The sequence below is a fragment of the Heterocephalus glaber genome, unplaced genomic scaffold, assembly GCF_053883595.1.
Source record: "Heterocephalus glaber isolate CG9 unplaced genomic scaffold, H.glaber_assembly_v1.0 deba00001561, whole genome shotgun sequence".
Classification (NCBI taxonomy): domain Eukaryota; kingdom Metazoa; phylum Chordata; class Mammalia; order Rodentia; family Bathyergidae; genus Heterocephalus; species Heterocephalus glaber.
The window spans coordinates 9404024-9422686 of NW_028258349.1; the positions used below are offsets into that span (position 1 = coordinate 9404024).

The following is an 18663-nucleotide window of genomic DNA, read 5'->3' on the forward strand; positions in this document are numbered from 1 at the left end:
GGGAAGAGGGTGCTAATCACCCAGGCTCTAATGAAATATTGAGCACAGAGGGTCCCAGGAGCCGGGGGCTAGAGGCACCATGATGCCATGTTCAAGGAAGGCAGAGTTTGCTGCTGGCAAGAACAGGGGAGGGACCAGAAGCCTACTGCCTTGGCCGCATGAGACTGCACCTTCACCCTGGGCCTCCTGCCCCTCCTCTTGGGGCTCTGGAACCCCGAGGTGAGTGACATCCTCTGAGTGCACTGGTGTCAGCAGCTCTGCTGAGCCAAGGAGCGGCCACTGTGGGGTGGCAGTAAGACAGCTCATGGCTATGAGGACGAGGGCAGACGGCCCCCAGTTTAAGGGTCTACACAGAGTGATCTCCGTGTGCAGGAAAATTTGGCCTGTCAGACACCATGAGACGTCCTGCACCCTGGAGAGGAGCATTTCATCAGGGGTCGACATCACCGCCACCTCTGGGCATGGACGTGGTCTTCGGCAAGGGATGGAGGCAAAATAGTTAGGAGGCAGAGGACCGTTCCTAACCAACACAGACACAAGCTACTCACTTTGGGATTCCCCCATTAGATTCCTAACACATGCTCTGCCACGCCAACCCCACAGTCAGTGTGGGACATAGCAGGAAGGAAGGGATCCCCCACAATGACCCTCTTTCTCCCACCAGGCTGACACTCTAGGGACTGTCCGTGTCACCGCGCCCGTCACTAGGGAAAGCCCCTGAGTGGGTTGTGAAGAGGAAACAGAGGTGACACCCTGTGTAGGAGCCAGAGCTTCCCCAGATCACGGCTGCCTCCTACACCCCACTGGCATGTTGTGGGGCTGGCTGTCCCTGTCAAAGGTACCCCTCAGTCACCTTCACTGCACTCAGTCTCCCCAAAAAGAGACACTTTTTTTGTTGTTGTACTAGAATGGAGCCCAAGGTCTTCAAGGGCCACGTGTCCAGGCCTTTTTTAATTTTTCAGTTTGAGACAGGGTCTTGATCAGTTGGCCAGGTTGCATTTAAACTTGCAATCCCCCTGCCTCGGCCTCCCAGAGTGCTAGGATTACAGGCACATGTCACCACCCCCCAGTGGAGATGACACATTTTCAACCAAGGGTGCTGCTTCCCCTCAGGCTAGTCATTTAAGGGACCCAGAAAGAACCACACAGTTGGAATGGGCAGCTGTTTCCTGAGAGCCTGGCCCACTGCCAGCCTGCTCAGGGCTGAGGAGATCATCCAAACCAAAAGACAGAGGAAGCTCCAGGAAGTCTGGAGAACTAAGAAAAAAGACAGCAAGAAAATACTATACTGGAAGTGGCCAGTGTGGAATAAAATCCCTGCACCATGTGGCCCCCACAGAGCCCTGGGGAGCTGAGCAGAGGGTCACGTGGCTGGGCAGGCAGTGAATCAATCCTCTGGGAGCAGGGCTTAAACTTCCACAGTGTAGAACATGCCCTTTACCGAGTGAAGCTTCACATTCAAGGGTGCCCCCAGAGGGATCAGCATGTAGCACCTCCTGACCCAGCCTATGCCTGATGGCCTAGGGGAGAAGGCTGAACCTTCTGAGTGTCTCCTCAGAGAGGGACATGAGAACTGCAGAGCTGGAGCTTCTTCCACCCTGGGAACGCCGTGAGGAGTGCAGGCCTGGGACTATCCCCGAGTCCCTCCTGCAAAGCTGAGCCTGAGCCCTGCTTGTGTGCTCTGGCCTCTGGAAACCCAGCCAGAGGCACAGGAGACAGACATGGAGCTGCTTTGCAGGAAGCTGCAGGTAGCAGTAAAGGAGCGTTTTGGGCTCGGAGTAATAAGTTAATTATCCTGAAGGTCTAGGGTAGACTTTCACACTGCTCCCAAAGAAACTCAACAATCAAGGTGAATACAATCTTTTAAAGATCAAAATGAATGCATGTTTTAAAACTCATAATGAGTAAAATTATCAAAATATTAAATCAAGGCAGACTCAGACCATGCAAGGCACAATCTGGCTGTTTCATTCGCTGTGGCCCCGAGCACGCTGTCCCCCTTGCACTGATCACTGCTGTCATTAAATATTCACTGGGGCGTTGGCTGGATTAGTCTCTGACCCACAAGAGTGCGGGCAGTGTGCTTGGTGGCCTTTGAGCGCCTGGCCCTAGCTCAGAGCATGGCTCAAGGAAAAGAAGCACCAGAGCGAGCGTCAGGGCTGGAGGCAGACACCTCTCTAGGCTTCTGGCCCAGCCTGGAGACTCCTCACCAGCCTCCATCACTGCCACCTGCCAGCCCTTACCTTCCCACGGGCAAGGGCCAGACCTGGGTTCCAGTGACCCCGCGTTGCCATTTGTGAAAAGATGGATGACATGCCAAGCTGACAACGCAGTGGAGACTCACAGAACAATCAGGTCCAGCGACAGTGACAGACGGATTTCCCGTGGTTCTGTGACTGTTCTCCACACGCTCCAAGGGCCGTTGGGCAGTTGCAGGGTGTGTCCTGCTGTTCCACACACTTGGGTGTCTGGGCTTCCGCCCCTTGGGAGCCAGGTTGGATCCATTCCAAGACAGTTGTTCTCTGTCCATTTCTTCCCAGAGAGCACTTCTATTTTGAGGAAGTTTAATTTGGGGCCAGTCGGAATCACAGTGTATGGGTTTGCCTGAAACATGCTAAGATGCAGGCAGCTGCTAAATAAAAATCCCCAAATAGCCACACTCTATTTCTGCATTCTTATAAGTTCTTTGAAAGGAAAAAGAGAAAAAAAGAGATTAGGAAATACAGAATTTCTCCCTTTGCCACTTACCCTCCCAGGGGCAAGAGAAATAGGAAGAGGGCAAGGGCAGGTTGGGGGATCTCCACGGACAGCCCAGTCCAGCCCAGGCTCTGCCTCCTCTGCAGGTGGGCACTGCCCCTCCTCCATATGCTCCTGTCTTGTCCCCTGTGGTGTGCAGGAGAGGTGGCTGTGCTTTCCTGCCTCAGGGGAGGGCAGAAGGGAGAAGTATCCCAAGTCCTCACCATCTACTCCCCCAGCTCCTGGAAAGATGCACTGTGGCAAAGTGCCCACAAACAACCCCAGTGCCAGCAGGCCCAGCGTGGCAGGCTCTGGGGGACCCAGGCCAGACTGGAGACCACTTGGGCTCATTGTTAAGGGGATGAGGATGGAGGCGGTAGCAGCATGCTGTTTTGATTCTTTGTTAAAAACTCACAAGCCACAAAGGCTCTGGGTTTAATTCCTAGGACAGGAAAAAATAAATAAATAAACCTCACACCCCTGCCACTGAGGTCAGTCTCCCTTCTGGAATGGACATGAGGTGCTATGTTCCCCCCAGCAGCTCTGTAAATCCCCACATCACCTCCATATACAATTCAAAAGAGGCCTGCAAATTGCCACTGCTGCCAGGCTAAGCATTGGAAAGTTCTGCTTGACCTTTTATTAACATTTTTCTAAACCAATATGTTTGTTGGTTTTCTTTTTTTTTTTGCTACAAGCACCCTGAGGAATTATGAAAAATACTTTTTTCTGTAGTTTATCCCATATGCACTTAATAGGCTCACAAATATAATACCATTATAAAAAAGAAAAACTGCCAACTCTGCTAAAAAAATTGTCATAACACTAAATTATTATATAAATATAAAAGGAGTGTGTCTGTAAAATATTCACTCAATGAACATCCCAAGGTGACGGTTTTGCTATGTTGTTTTTATTCCTGAGAGATCCATAACACATTTGGATATGCCACATGTCACCACATGAATCAGGCAGTTAATGCATGTGCTTTTTAGAAGCAGGGATGTCTTCCCAATAGAATGTGCTATAAAAAAATGTGGAGATCTGGCTGCTTTGTCTGATAGGCATAATTTAATGTCTTGCTTATAATACTGCATCTTAAGGAAAAATATACACTGTCCTATGTAGTTATTTACAATATATTGCTAAGTCTATGCAAATATGTTTCCCGGAGCCCAGGATTATATAACAAAGGTCAACAATGTTTGAAATATTTTGAAGCAAATTCCCAATATGCTTAGTGTATGGTGCTAATGTCCAATATATGCACATATATCTTAATATATTTCTGTTATATTTCTGTTCATTGTTCTCTCCAAAGCTTCCCACAGAATGCTATTAGGGGAATGTTTTCTTCTGAAGAAAGCCAAACATTGCCTATTCATCTTGGAAAAATTTATTAAGGTGGCTAATTATGCGGTCCTTAATATTGCATTAGTATGGAGGTTGCTCAAAGCCAATGCAAAGAGAAAAAGATAGAGCCAGCTCAGTAATCCTGGAAGCAGAGATTCAACATCTGCAAAAACAAGTGCACACCTATGTGATCGTATTTTTCTGTGACAGATTTCCAAATCAGGCCATTATACTCAGACACTTGTAGGCCTGCGTACACACACATGCACACATACACAAGTGTTTGTACACACGTGGTATACACAAAACCAAAACTACAAACCACACATTCTACTTCTCCCTTCCAAATCCTGAAAATTTTGCCCTTATTTTACTGAGGGCAATTTTCTGATCATACGTGAGTTCTACTCAGATTACTAAACTTTGGCTAATTGCAAAAAAGATTGGAGGAAAAGGTTGTAAAACCCAGACCTTCAGTATCCAAGCCATGCCCAGGAAAGAAGGTGAAAGACAGGTTTGTATGTATCAAAGGTATCTGGAAGCTGAGTCTTCAGTCCTTCCCCCATTCGAAATCTCACTATTCTCTTCTCTTTCCCCAGTCACTAGGCTGGACAAGATTAAAGAAGACTACACACCCATTCAGACACAAAACAAGCAGCCGAGGTCATTACCAAAAGGGCAATTCCAGGAAAAGGCATTCACTCCCAGTGTGTGGACCAGCCTGGACTGGTCAGCTGGCTTCTCATTTCTATGCTGCTGTGATGCTGGAACTGTCACAAATGCTGGGCCACAGTGTCACTCTAGAGGTTCACTCTGCCATCTTTAGGCCACCCTGGTTTTTAGGGTCCTCAAAACTCCAAGGCAAAATCCTGCTGACCAGTATGGTTTTTAAGACACTGCCAAAATCACCCCCTTTCAAGGGCTAGGAAGTATGTCTAGGTGTGACTGAGGAACTAGTGCCATTAATTCAAACCTTTTTCCATGTTATTGGTTCAGCCCAACACAGACTGACTGAGGAGGGCTTTGAAAAGGACCAAAGCTGTGAAATAGGCTTTTCTCCAACTGATGCTTTGCAGCCCTGTTCCCACAGGAATGGAGGGTAACCATGGACACAAAGGCAGGTGTCCTGTTGAGAAGTCCAGCTCCCCTCTTCCTCCAGGAAGGAACATCATTACTGGACAGTGCTCCAGATGCCTTCCTTGCTTTCTCTGGCTTGGGGTTTCCTGAGCCCCAGGAATGACCGCCCCCCATCTGTGGGAAGAGGGGATGATGGAACAGTACACAGGTACACTGCACACAGCCCCTATTTCCTCCTAAACCACAAACCACTTCATAGAGCATTCCAGAAAATTTTGAAAAAGGGTTTTCATGAGAGCCAAGAGAGCTATGAGTATCTTTGTTCTCCCACTGGAAACTCAACGGTATATATAAGAGAGAGCAAATGTTAAATCATTTAAAGAGAGCTATTTTTCATAGTTTCCAGTACATAAATGTGTTTCAGTACATGTTATTGTAAAATAGTGTTTCTACTTATGTTCTTATACATCTGTTGTTGTGTTTACTCATCTCTAGTTCTGACTTTTAGAAATAGCAATAAATCTATTTTTTAATCCCCTGTCCTGATGACTGATTATTCATCGCTAAAAGGGATGGAGGGAAGTCCATGTGAGGAGTGATCCACCCTCCTGAACAAGCTCCACTTTTACAAGATAAACAGGGTCCAGGGAGATTCCTCTCCTGTCCTGGCTAGTTTATGCAAACTAAATAAGGAGTTGGTGGCAGCTCAAATAAATGTGAATTACCCTCCTGTGGAAAATCTAACCACTTGTTACAGTCAATTTCAGCAAGGAGGAGCCAACAGTGACATCTACAAAAACAATACAATTCATTTTTATACTGTGTCTCTAATACAAAGATCACAAATGGCTTTATGGAGAGTCAGTCATCACCAAGCTAAACCAAAGAAGATGGGAAGCCAAAAAGGCAGAGGAAGAAGGGAATAGAGTTGCTACTTCTAGACCCTGGCAAGAGCATAGGAGTTGCCAAAGCAAGGGTTTAACGAAGTGTGTGAGTCAGGAGAAGTTAGGCTTACTCTGCTGTCACAAACAACTGCAAAATTGTAGCAGTTTGACAGAGCAAATGTTACTCTCTTGCTCCCAAGAAACCAAACTCACAAGGGCAGCTGTCTGTCCTACATTCTCTGGGTCCCAATGGCCAGGTTGTACCGATCGTGTAGCTCCTGCATCTCACTGCAAGGCCTCTGTGATTGCCTGGGCAGAGGAAGTGAAAAAGAGCCATGGTTCGCCACACAATGGCCCTGGGAGCATCTCTTTGAACAGAGTAAGACATCACTTCCCTTTCTAAGAGATCTAAGCAATTTTGGAGAATAGAAGGAAATGTTTGGTGAACATCTCTGCCTCTGTCATGAGCAACAAATCATTCCACAGTGAGTCAATAATTGCATGGCCAAAGTGAAAAGGAAGACAATCCCCAAGCAAAATGCATAATAAAGGGCCTTCTAAGTATTTTTCCTAAATGCTTTGTGTTACATGTTTGTTCTCTTTGTCTACAACTAACTGCATTTTAACTGGCCTCCTCAAGCTATTTCCTCATCTCTAAAATGGGGCAACAATGTCAGTCTAACAGCTTACCTTCAAGATCCAAGACTGTGTTTTTGTAAATGCACATCCTCAGCGCAGAAATATGGGTTGGTGCGGATAATAACCACAGCTATCTGGTCAGCATCTCAGCATGCTGGGTCAGGGATGGTCTTGGTTCCAGGGCTAGAACTATAGTGCCCAGAGCAGTCACCCAAAGGTGAGGCCCACCAGTTCTATCATGTCCAGCTGATTGCTTTGGAGTCACTTCTGCTTTTAGTGCCTTTCAAATTTACATTTGCTTTAGCATATCTGCTGGTGATATAGACTTGCCTGTTTCATATCTACTAGATATCTACTTAGACCATTGGATAGAAATTTTTTAATGAATTCCAACTCTATCCCAGGATACTTTACAGCTGGAGTCCCTAGAATATTTGCACTTAGCACATGGCTCATCCTGTTTCTTTTCCTACATTCAAAGGTGAATTATAATGTATCTACGAGAGGGCCGCCACAGGGTCCAGTTATTTTTCTGTGGTGTAATGCTGATTTTCTTATTTGGGTCCTAGCTGTGTATTGGAAACTATTCTTTCTAAAGCTTCTTGATACCTTACCATCTCTGGGTCACAAGAGAAATGATGAGTTGCAAACAAACTGAAAGTTGATGAAAGGAAAAGAATGAGTTGGAACCTTTCTCAGGTTCACTTGGAGAGGTATTGCATGGCAGAGTGGAAGACTCTTGGCTCTGAAATTGAGTTCCAATCTCAACTCTGCCCTTTCCATCCTTGGCCATGAACAGATGGCATCTTCTCTTTGGGCCTCTCCTGGCAAGAGAAGACAGCAAAGCAAAGAGGTTGCAATAAGACAACACAGAAGGACTGTAGCTTGGTGCATACTGGGCATGTCAGTGAATTTTAATTCTTCTAAGTTTCAGTTTCCTAACTGTTTCAATTTAAGTCTCCCAAGTTTCAGGTGACACACTTGTTACTGGACACCCAGGGCAGGACTGTGCCCCAAAAAGTGCTGTATGCAAGTTGGAACAAGGTGTGCTTGTGACTTATCTCCACTTTATCACTTTCTGTTGATAAAATAGAGCCAGCTCCAGACATGAGGCTATAAGACACTCTTTGTGGTGTAAACTATGATCTCCAAAACATCTGACAACAAAGCTATCTGACTGTAGGTTTTCCTCCCCAATACTCCGAGTTAGAGCCTGGCTTTGTTCATTGCTGCCTCCTCCAACACTATGGTAAGTGACCTTAGGAACGGGATTAGAATCATTCCTGAAATCACTGCTCCATTCTCAACTATGTCGACCAATGCCCACTGTAGCTTTCTTAACCAGCTATTGGCTATTTCAATCAAATAACAAAAACACAAAGACAAAATAATTAGAAATGCTAATTTGTCACTGAAAATCTGGCAAGCAGAGCCCATATTTTGCAAGAAGTTTTAATATTATACTTTTGTTCTTTCCTAAACTAATTTAGCCTACTAATTTTCTATAATTACCTGAATGCTCTTAGCTTCCTCTGGTCAGCTGAATTCCGAGACACTTACATAACCAGCATTAAAAAGATGCATTTAGCAGCTTAGTGTTAGAGTAACAAAGCCTATAGAATCCGGAGGTTATTGTATTCTCCCAAAAGTACTTAAATAATAGCCTAAAATCTGAAGAATTACTTTAATACTTCAATAAAAATAACCCAATTCAAAACATTTTCAAGGAAACATAGTTCTTTGCTCTAGGCTACCGAGTAATGGCTGAGAGAAAGTATATAGCCTGTCACTTCTGATTAGAGGACTGTGCCTCTGTGCTTTGAATGAGGGGCATGTCTGGTAATAGGAAGTGCAGATATTAAAGTTAATAAAATAATGTGGAATACGATATATATGAAACTTGACCAAGTATAGCACAGAATATAACATACATTACCCTGTTCAGTCAACTCCTGTGGCCCAGCATCTAATGACAAGCTTAATTTCTGTTTCCAATGAGAGTACAGCTAAAAATACAATTTCCAGATTAGACAAATATTTTATCCGACTCCCTAACAAATGTAACCAAGAATGGCTGACACGTCTCCATAGATGCCCAGCGACCATGAGAGAGAATTATTAGGATTGCAAACTGCTCAGCCTGAAAAGTCCATGAAACGCCATCATCTTTGAGGTCATTATAAATAATTAGTTGCAAACATGGCAATGTTGAGGCTTCACAACTGGAAAGGGACAAGGGCAGATCCATTTCTCTCCTGCCCTCAGAGGCTTTCGGTTCCCTCTCGGCACAATTAGGCCTCCCCAAACAACTGGGCACAGAGGCCCCTGCACACCCATTATTGCCTCTTTAATCTAAAACCCCAACACCAACCATAATGGTTTTGTTTTTCAATACATTAACCTTCAACTTGTATTTTCACTATTAAATAACCAGCTTGAGAACCTCCTAGAATTTTTTTTCCCAGTCACCTACAGGAAACCATGCAGTACCCATGATGTGACCCTCTTAAGGGATTTAAAAGCAATTCAATGAGCTAATCTCAGTAAACCTAGAATTAAAGTTCTTGTTTCCATATTTCACTTTCAAAATATTTAGAACTTTGACAGATATGACATTATGTTTTCATTAAAACAGCTGATTTCAAAATGCTGCACTGTGCAGAAACGCCATAAACAGTTTATGATGAACTGCCACACTCTTAATTAAAACAATAAATCCACCACACAATATTTGCGCAGCCTCCAGTCTGACCTTTGCCTCTTGCTATCCACCACCAAGCCGCGGCTGCGTTCCCAACGCCAGACGTGGAAGGTTTTAAAACATGATCTGAAAGGCACTAAAGATAAAATAAGAGAAAACGTACCATTAGTCTTCGCAGTTATGATTAATTCAGTTCATATTTTACAATCTGGTTATGGAGTAAAACTGCAGACTTTACATCAAGTATTTGCCATTCACTATACCTAATGTATAAAAATGCTTGATATTTTAGAAAATGGCACTGAGCTAATTCACCACAACCCCATGAAGGACAGGAATTGAAATAATAAAAACAGAGAGTGATTCCCTATCCATCTGAAGTGACAAACGGAGCTCACTCATTGGACAGTCAGCTTCGGACAATAAATATATCGATTGCAGCAGCCCAACCTTGCCATGCCACTCACAGCTCTGTGCTGCTGGATTTCAGATTCAAATACTCCCTAAATTTCTCTCATCTGCTCCTAGATGTTAATTACTAAGCAGTAATGAAAAAAAAAAAATTGTTCCAATGGACCAGAATCAGCAGGCTAACCTTGGGTCCAACCAGCTCCAGAGCAAAAAACTATTCTGAATTGGGTCTTTAATGGACTCCTCAAAGAGAAGATAGTAGATCACTGGGGAAGCTCATGCTGCAGCTTCTCCCTGGGTGGCTGGACAACAGCATCTGGATTCCGGGAGAAAATGACCCAGCTGGGGTTGGAGCAGAGACTTGTATCAGGAAGGGGAGGGAATGTCCAGTCTCCTTAGTGGGTATGGAGACTAACATCGTAGTACCTGCAGCAGGGTGACCTCCAGCCACCTCCACATTACCTGACATGAGCCTCTGTCTCTGATTCCTTCTTCTGCACCCCCCTCTGTCCTTCTTCCATCCTTCTGCACCAATCCTCTGTCCTTCAAACCCTCCCCACCACTGAAACCCATTCCACATCCACATGACAATCACACGCTCAACTGTATGTGGACACGAGCAGAGCTGGATAGAGCACATGGACATAAACACAGCAAAGTCTTTGAGACTGAAGGACCAGAAGGTGACAGTGAGCTGGCCCCGCACTGCAGATCTTTGTCCAAGTTATGATTAAAGCCATTCAGAGTTCTAGAAAGAGAGAGGAGAGGGAAGCAATCCTGGCCAACAAGGACATGTGAGCTCTCAGTGGAGGACCTAGGTCCACTCTGCCCACTCAGAGAGGAGTGGAACCCCCGGTGGGCTACCTCCCACTGTGAGGACAAGACTCCCACCTTAGCTTACATAGTTCTCATCTTCACACACCTCCAAAGCCTCATCAGGTCTAATCTCCTCTCCAGGCACCTGAGTTCCCGCCAATGGCTCCTCTCAGCCACCTAGCATATGGATGTACAGCTCTCACCCAACCCCTCAAGGGCACCAATGCTACTCACTCCTGGGCATGGGGTCCCCCAAGGTGGTCTCCAGGGAGGGATGCTAGGCTGAGCTCTCAGGGCCTCTTTCCCATGTGGGCCCATGCATGTCTCAACCCTTATTTGGTTGGGGGAATCTGTCCCATGCATCCTAGCAGAGGAAGAGTCCTGCAGGAAGGCTGGACTCTGAGGTTCTTAAGCAGCATGCAGGGTGCCTGTGCCCACCCAGCCCTGCCCCAGGGCCACCATGGTCCTCTGCAGAAACTGTCACTCAGTGTTTTCATCCTTTGGATCAAGGATGAGAGTCAGGACAGGCCCTGTGTATCTCTCCATCTTCACAAAAGAGCAGAATGCCCTACAGGACTCAAGTCCTCTGCTTTCAACCAGCCACTCTCATACTTGGACACTTGGACCAGGAGGAGTAGCCCAGACAATGGGCACCCGGCTCCCTCCACTGGCCATGCCCCACACCAGCGTTTTGTGTAGCCCACCCTGGTTGACAAAGGTCACAGTGCTTGTGTCTTTGTGGTCACATTTGGCCCCACCATCTTGTTGTTTGTTGTTGTTGTTGTTGTTGTTGTTGTTTTCTTGGTACAGGGGAATGAACTCAGGACCCCCATCATCTTGTGAACACTATTTTTTTTTTTAGAAAACTGAGGGCCTAGAGGAATAAAATCTCCATTCTGAAGTCGTCTGGCTAGTGGTGGCACCACAGAACGCAAATCATTACCCTCTGCTTTGGAAGCTAGTGCACCTTTGTGGCAGCACTTTGCTATCATAACAGGCACCACCTCCTCTGGGAAGACTGTCTGTCTGTCACAGGGTTTCACTATGCAATTTAGACTGTATTTGAACTCACTATGTAGCTCAAGGTGGCCTCACACTCAGAATCCTCCAGCCTGCTAGCACTGGGACTATAGGTGTGTACCACCACACCCAGCTTTGAGCAGACTCTTGAGTTTCTCAAACCAAGAACCATAGATGTATATATTCTCAGGGGGTTACAACTCATCTGCTAATTTTTAATGTATCAAGAGTTCTCACGTCATGAAAACCTATCTAAAAGATTCAGTGAGTTGGGCACATGCCAGGTATTTAAGAGTAGTCTGGGCAACATAGCAAGACCCAGTCTTAAATTTAAAAAAAAAAGTTAAAGACAGAGTGAATATAAAATCTAGAGCACCTGGGTATCTGATCATTGTGTGATTTTCATGCCAAGTTTGTGTTTTCCATCATGAGAGCGGCAAAATTCACTCTTCTCATGAGGGACGAAAGTGGGCAGAATATGCAACCAATGCACGAAGGCTGAGGAAATATCACATGGTGCTATGGAATTCTGTTCATGGACCTACAAGACCTGGTTCACAGCAACCTCAGGATGAGGATACAATGGCATATTCTCCAAAAGACTGGCCTGGGATATATGAGGGTGTGATCAAAATATATGGGGAATGTTTAAATTCTTTAAAATTTATTACAGTAAATGACACATTGCCATTAATCCTCTTCAAAATACTCACCCTCATTTCAAACACACTTCTCCCATCATTCTTGCCAATTTCTGAAGCAATTCTGGAAGTCTTCTTTCATAAGTGTCTTTAAAGTTGTATTAAAAATATATAATGAATGCTGCTGCTGGGTGCTATTCAAAGGAAAGGCAGGTTTAGAAAAACTTTATGGAGTGTCCTTGTCCACCTTATTCACTGGATCTGGCACCATGTGATTTCTGGCACTTCCCCAAAGTCAAAATGTCCATGAAAGGGAAATATTTTGAATTGATTCAGGATATTGTGGCAGCCACAAGAGCATAACCAAAAACACTCACAAAAGAGGACTTCCAGAACTGCTTCCAAGAGTGATAAGATAAGTGTGTTCAAAGAGAGGAGGGGTATTTTAGCAGGATTAATGGCTATGTGTCTTTTACTGTCATAATTTTTTAATTTAAACATTCACCACAGTTTTTAATCACACCTCATATAACACATCTATACTCTCCTCCAATTTTTTCCCATTGTGTGGACTTTCAGGACATGCAGGACCCACCAACGACACCCAGAACATTCTCTTTCTGGTCTCTCTCATCCTCTCAGTTTCTTGCCATCCCTATGGTCTCCCTCTGGATGCACGCCCCAGACAAGGGTCAAATCTTTTAGAGCCAGTATGGAGATTTTTAGACACGTCAAATTCTTTATGCTCTGCCAGTGACTTTATCTAGATAATCTCGACAGCACTCATAGCATAACTTTATGTGCTGATAAATTATCTTCCCTTTATTATTGGCTCTTCAGCAAGGAATGAGAGAGGTAAAGAAAGAAGAGGGCGAGGAAAGACAACATCCCTCTCCTGCCACCACTGATAGTAACAAGAGAACAAAGAAATGAAAGAATTGAGTCAGCCTTCCCCAACTTGACCCCTAAGAAATGTAATCGCACCAATCTGGAGAGAACCTGGGATGTATTTGTAAGTTCTGGATTCGTGCTGTATGTCGTGACTAAGTTTCAGCAAAATAACATCATCCTTTCCATTAAACGAATGATGCTATTTTAAATTGTATTGGTTTTATAATTTTGTTTGTGTTTAATTTGCAAATGTGGCTTGGTTTTATAGTTGTATAAAGGCTATAAAAAAGGAGCTTAAATTTACTTTTGTATGATCTGCAGTCAGGAATGTTACTATCTTCTTTATTGAGTGGTTATGAGGATTTAATGAAATAATGCAGGGGAAAGTGCTAACACAGTGCCAGGCACATGGGAAGAACTCAATAAATGTTATTGAACTTTGATATCATTTTATACTAATAAAACAAAAATAATTTAAATTATTATTGAGGATTTGCAATATTTTTTTCTTAATAAACAACGTTAATCAAGATACTGGAATACTGGGTGAGCCATTGGGTCTTCTGGAGCCCCAGGGAGGGGAGAAGTTTTTGACTTCTCCTAGAGAGAAGTATCCTTTAACTCTTGAATGCCCACTACACATTGGGACCACATGGAAAGTGCAAGAGAATGGAAAGAGATGATAAAAGCAAGTTGGGTGAGGCAGGAGCTTTCTCACTGCTTCTCATTGCTTAGACATGGCTGGAACTCCTTTTCTGGGAACTGATGAACCTTTACATTCAAAACTAGACTTACCCTGAACTGCTCTCAGCCTGGAGATATTATTAGGAGAACACATCTCCTGGAGTATTGGGATAGGAAAGCAGGGTTTTCATCTCCACCAGCCAGAAACTCTACCTCTATTTCCCATCCCCACATTCCAGATTAAATATTACCCATCTTCCCAGATACTTCACATGGGCAGAAAACAGTTAGATGGACTTGCAGCTGGTGTGGAAATCTCCCCAGGCTGGTGGTTGGTGGATTATTATTACCGTTTTCCACTCTCCCCTTCCTGGTTAATGTAACAGATTATACGTTGGAGGGCTAACACCCCAAAGGATGCAATCTTCAGAGTGGAGGACTAGAATCTGCAGGAGCCAGGGCAGAATCTGGCTCCATGAAGAGCTCACTACACTCAACCATGGACTTGCCATGCACTGAAGGCTTTGAAAGAAGCAGAAGGAGGGAGAAATGGAGATGAGAGCAGAGGGGCACTGGAAGAAAGTGGCGATCGCTAAGGGACAGCTAGGCTCCCACTTTCCCCTGACTCCATCCTACCTCCCCTCCTGCCAGGGGAATCTTTAGTTTCAGAGTGAAGGGAGTGAAAGTTGAAAGTCTTTTCCCTTATTTTGGATGTCTTCTAAATCTTTTGTTTATGTCTTCTTTTCTGAGCTAAATTGCTCCCTATCACTGCCAGATAAATTCATATGTTGAAATCCTACCCCTGACACCTCATACTATGACTCTATTTGGAGACAGCATCTTTAGAGGGGTAATTAGGCTGAAATGAGGTCACTAGAATGGGTCTTAATCCAGTATGACTGGTCTCCTTAAAAGGAAAGGCTGAGACACAGACGCAGGGAGAAGACAGCCATCTACCAGCCAAGGAGGAAGGTCTCAAAGGAAACCAGCCTGTCAACCCCTTGATCTCAGACTTCCAGCCTCTAGAAATATGAGAAAATAAATTTCTGTGATAAGCTGCCCTGACTGTGGCACTTGGTTATGGTAGCCCTAGCAGACAAATGCGCCTTTGAACACCAAAAGCCAAGAGCTAACTGATCTGCACTTCCCTGTGGTCAGCAGTGCCATGCCTTCTACCGGGCCAGTCTGTGAGGAAGGTGGAGAAATGATGAATGAGAGAGTTTCAGCCCATGTGGCAGCCTCCTTCCCCCACTTTGGGCTTTCCCGCCAGGCCTCCAGGCCCCCGACCTGTACCACCTTTTGTCCTCCTGAGACCTCCACTCAGGGCTGCAAGGGGGACCAGGGGCAGCACGCACACCTCTGTACCACGTTGCACACTCCCAAGTTGGAAGTTGACATTTTCCCACTGTAGCTGTACTACTGACTGGCGCCCTGGTGGGTGTGAACGCCAGTCTCCAGAGCCCCCGAGCAGCCTGCCATGACCCCACTACTGCCACCCTTCCCTGGACCACCTGGCTTCATGACTGCTGCTCCACAGCTGAACCCAGCTCTTGGGGGCAGGGGGACTAGCAGCACCAGCAGGAGAGCAGCCCGGCTTTACAAGGGGACAAACAGACCATTTCATTTCCCAAAATAGCCTTCCAGGAGCACTCCCATACGAGGCCATAAAAGAAGGTTTAGAACCAAGAACTTTTAGAGGGGTTTTTATCTCTGTGCGTGTCTATTGAGTTTTATGCCCCTTCAGGGCATCCGTCGACTGTGGGCAGAATAGGAAAAGGCCTTTCATTAAATGCAGGAAGGAAGGAACGGCCAGAAATGAGTTGGACTCTTCCCACTCTGGTTTTAAGGTACTGGTTCTTAAGCAGTTTTTAAAATACGAAACTGTAGATCAGGCAGCAAACTGAACGGCGGCGCCCCCTGGTGGTTGATAGTGATCTGAGTCATAGCCAGAGGCCCAGCCAGAGCCTGAAGCCCCAGACTCTGCCCAAAGGCCCCTGAGGGACGCACACGCGCGCGCACACACACACACACACACACAGACAAGGTTGTTGCCAGCCTCTGAGGATCAGGGTCACCCACAGGGGCCCAAAAAACAAGCTTCTCCTTACATTGGACCTTTCCTCCCCAGCCTCCGGGCCTGATGGCCGATTCCACTGTAGTCCCTCCTGTCACTCTTCACTTTGACTCTCGTCCTTGCCTTATGCTCACAAGTGCCTCTTTTAGCAAAGGCACTGCACTGAGCACACATGAACAAAGCCCCCCCAGGCACAAAACCCCAGATGTTGGTTTTCCCCGGGGCGGGTCCTGACTGTGGTGGGCAGGTGAGGCGTGCCTCTCCTGAGAGAGACATCCAGCGGAACCCGCCCATACCTCCCTGCCTGCCAGCCACACCTCTGATGCCCCAGAAGATGTGGGAGGGAGCAGAGGGGTAGCAGTTCCAGGACACATGCCAGGAGGCCCCCCAACCTGCCATCTGTGCATTAAAGCCACACTGTGAACCTCCAGGCCACAGGAGTAGACACAAGGCAGAGCTTAAAGAGGCAGAGGCAGGTCGAGGGGTCTTGCTCCATATGCAGGCCATACCACCAGCATCTGTGACAGCACATAGAACAGGTGCTTCTGGAAACACAGCTTGAGAATTCTGACTCCAGCTGCTGCCTGACTCATTCAGTTGATCCAAACTTCAGCTTCCTCATCTGTATAATGGGAGACCATCGCAGAGGGTGTTTCACAGGACTGTTGTAAGAGCAAACTGTTCACTATGGAGACCACTGAGCAACATGCCTGGCCTGTGATGTGGCTCTAAATGTTAACCAGCATCTTTACCAGCATCATCCTGCCTGTTCCTTCCTCACAGACAGTGCGTAACCAAGCCAACAGCTCAGAAACCCACAAAGGGCCCGAATTTTCTCAAGAACCAAACAATCTACATTTTCCCACCAGCCCTGGGAGGAGGAAGCAAAAGCACTGGTCTGGGATAGCTTGCACACCCCTACCACAGGATCCTAGCGGCATCAGGCCCCAGGCCTGGCTGGCCCCCATCTGTCTGCAAGACTTATCAGGTTCTTTCTCCCGCTCTGAGGTCCCTGCTGTCCAGCTTCACTGTCACATAATCATGGAGGCCAAGACAGCCAGAGCTGAGCTCGAGGAATAGTTCCAGCCGGTGTAGAAAGGACCTTGGTGTCCCCAAGCTTTTTCCATCTCAAGGTACAAAACTTCTCTGGAGACCCCTTGGCTCTGCGATGAAGGCAGGTCACTGCCAGAATAGCACCCACACCCTTCCCCAAGCCCCGTATCCAGAGCGCCCAGCAAACACAGGTTGTAACTTTTAAAGTATGAAAATCAGGAAACAGAACGTTGCTAATTCTCACGGCAGCATTAACTCATTCGCTTGCACATATGGGGTATTTGGATCCCAGTAGGTCTTCTATATATATAACTTATTATACAGTAGGTGCAACTTGGGAGAATTAATGTTGCTATAGGAACATTCGGATCAAGGCTGGCTTCCAGAGGGAAGAGAGAAAAAATAAGTTTTCCTCCTCAGTGCACTTCTCTGTTTTGAGTTGCAAAGAGGAAGAAGCAATGTAATCTAGTCAAATGAGGCAAGGAGGGGCTTCCCCTAGTGGTTTGGGGAAGGTGAGAATTCCTGGAAACCACTCACTAGGGAAAGAAGACAGAAGCTCAAAGCCTGAACCAGATGCCTGTGTGGCAGAGAGGCCCAGAGAAGAGACTGTGGGTGGGGGTGGTCAGGAGCCAAAGATGGAGCCTTGCCTGGGCCAGGCTGAAAGCCCCCTAAACTCTAAATGCCCTGTGTTCACTTCCCCAAACCCACACTCTGTGTCTTAGTCCCCGAATGTTTCATCCTTCCCAGGGACAAGGTAAAGACAAAGAGGAAATCAAGGGGGAGTTAGTCATCCACACTGGTTCCTGGGGAGACACGCCACAGGGACCCATCTCAGGCCAAAGAGCTGGAGCAGAAAATGGGTTGGAAGTTTGCTCCAACCTTGGTGTGCCTAACAGCTCTCCTATATACAACAGTGACCCTGTGTCCACCCATGAATCCCCCATTTAAACCAAACTATTTATTAATAATCCAAACATTTGGCTCACCCATTAGTTTTCCTGATTAATAAATGTGGATATCCATGGAATTCTCCATGTGGTCCAAAATGCATAAGCCTACTGTCTCCTTTTGGGAAAGCAGGGCTCCTGTATCTCCCATCTCACTCTCTTTCTTGGGACACCTGGGGACCCTAACAGGCCACAGATGCTGAGATGGCCATAGCACAATCAGACATCCTGCCCACGATGAGGGAAGCCCCATAACACCCAAGACACACGCCCCAGGTGGACTAAATCACACAGGCAGCTGCATCAGCTCTTACTGGCAGCCTTCAAATGTAGCCATGTGCCAGGTATGAAGAGATGGCTCAGAAAAAGCTCACTAAAAGAATGGATAGGGATAGTGAGCCCAAGATGGATGCAAAGCCAACAGGTTCAAAGGAGAGAAGAAAGATTAGCATTCCTAACATTATTCTCCAACTCAGCATTCAACAGATGCCCACTTTGTACCAGGTGCTCTATCATGCCCAAGGGGATATGAAGATAAGTAAGATGTTACCTCTGTCCTCAACATGCTCACAGTCCACCTAGAGGAGGAAGAAGGAGAGGCATGGGAATAAATCACCAAGGATGGTGTATGACTCTGGCGTCCCCATGAACCAAGCTGAGGTATGTCCAGAATAGGCACCTGCATGCGTCTATGGGATGAACAACAAGATGGCAGAGGGCAGGGACCTGCCCAAGG

The 18663-nt window shown here is 46.1% G+C and overlaps 1 long non-coding RNA gene across 4 annotated transcripts in view; it reads right to left on the bottom strand.

Annotated features, from left to right (window-relative positions):
• Nucleotides 1-18663, bottom strand: part of LOC110344740 (uncharacterized) — a 113788-nt gene that overhangs the window by 23657 nt on the left and 71468 nt on the right. The window contains exons 2-3 of one of the 4 annotated variants that reach the window (XR_015443059.1): nucleotides 9442-9526; nucleotides 1-7513 (exon numbers count right to left, since the gene is read on the bottom strand). The exon at nucleotides 1-7513 is cut by the window's left edge and continues 23657 nt beyond it. This is a non-coding gene — a long non-coding RNA (uncharacterized LOC110344740). Of the gene's footprint in view, nucleotides 9527-18663 lie in introns of all 4 variants that reach the window. The other 3 variants (XR_015443058.1, XR_015443057.1, XR_015443056.1) reach the window with 3 other exon arrangements.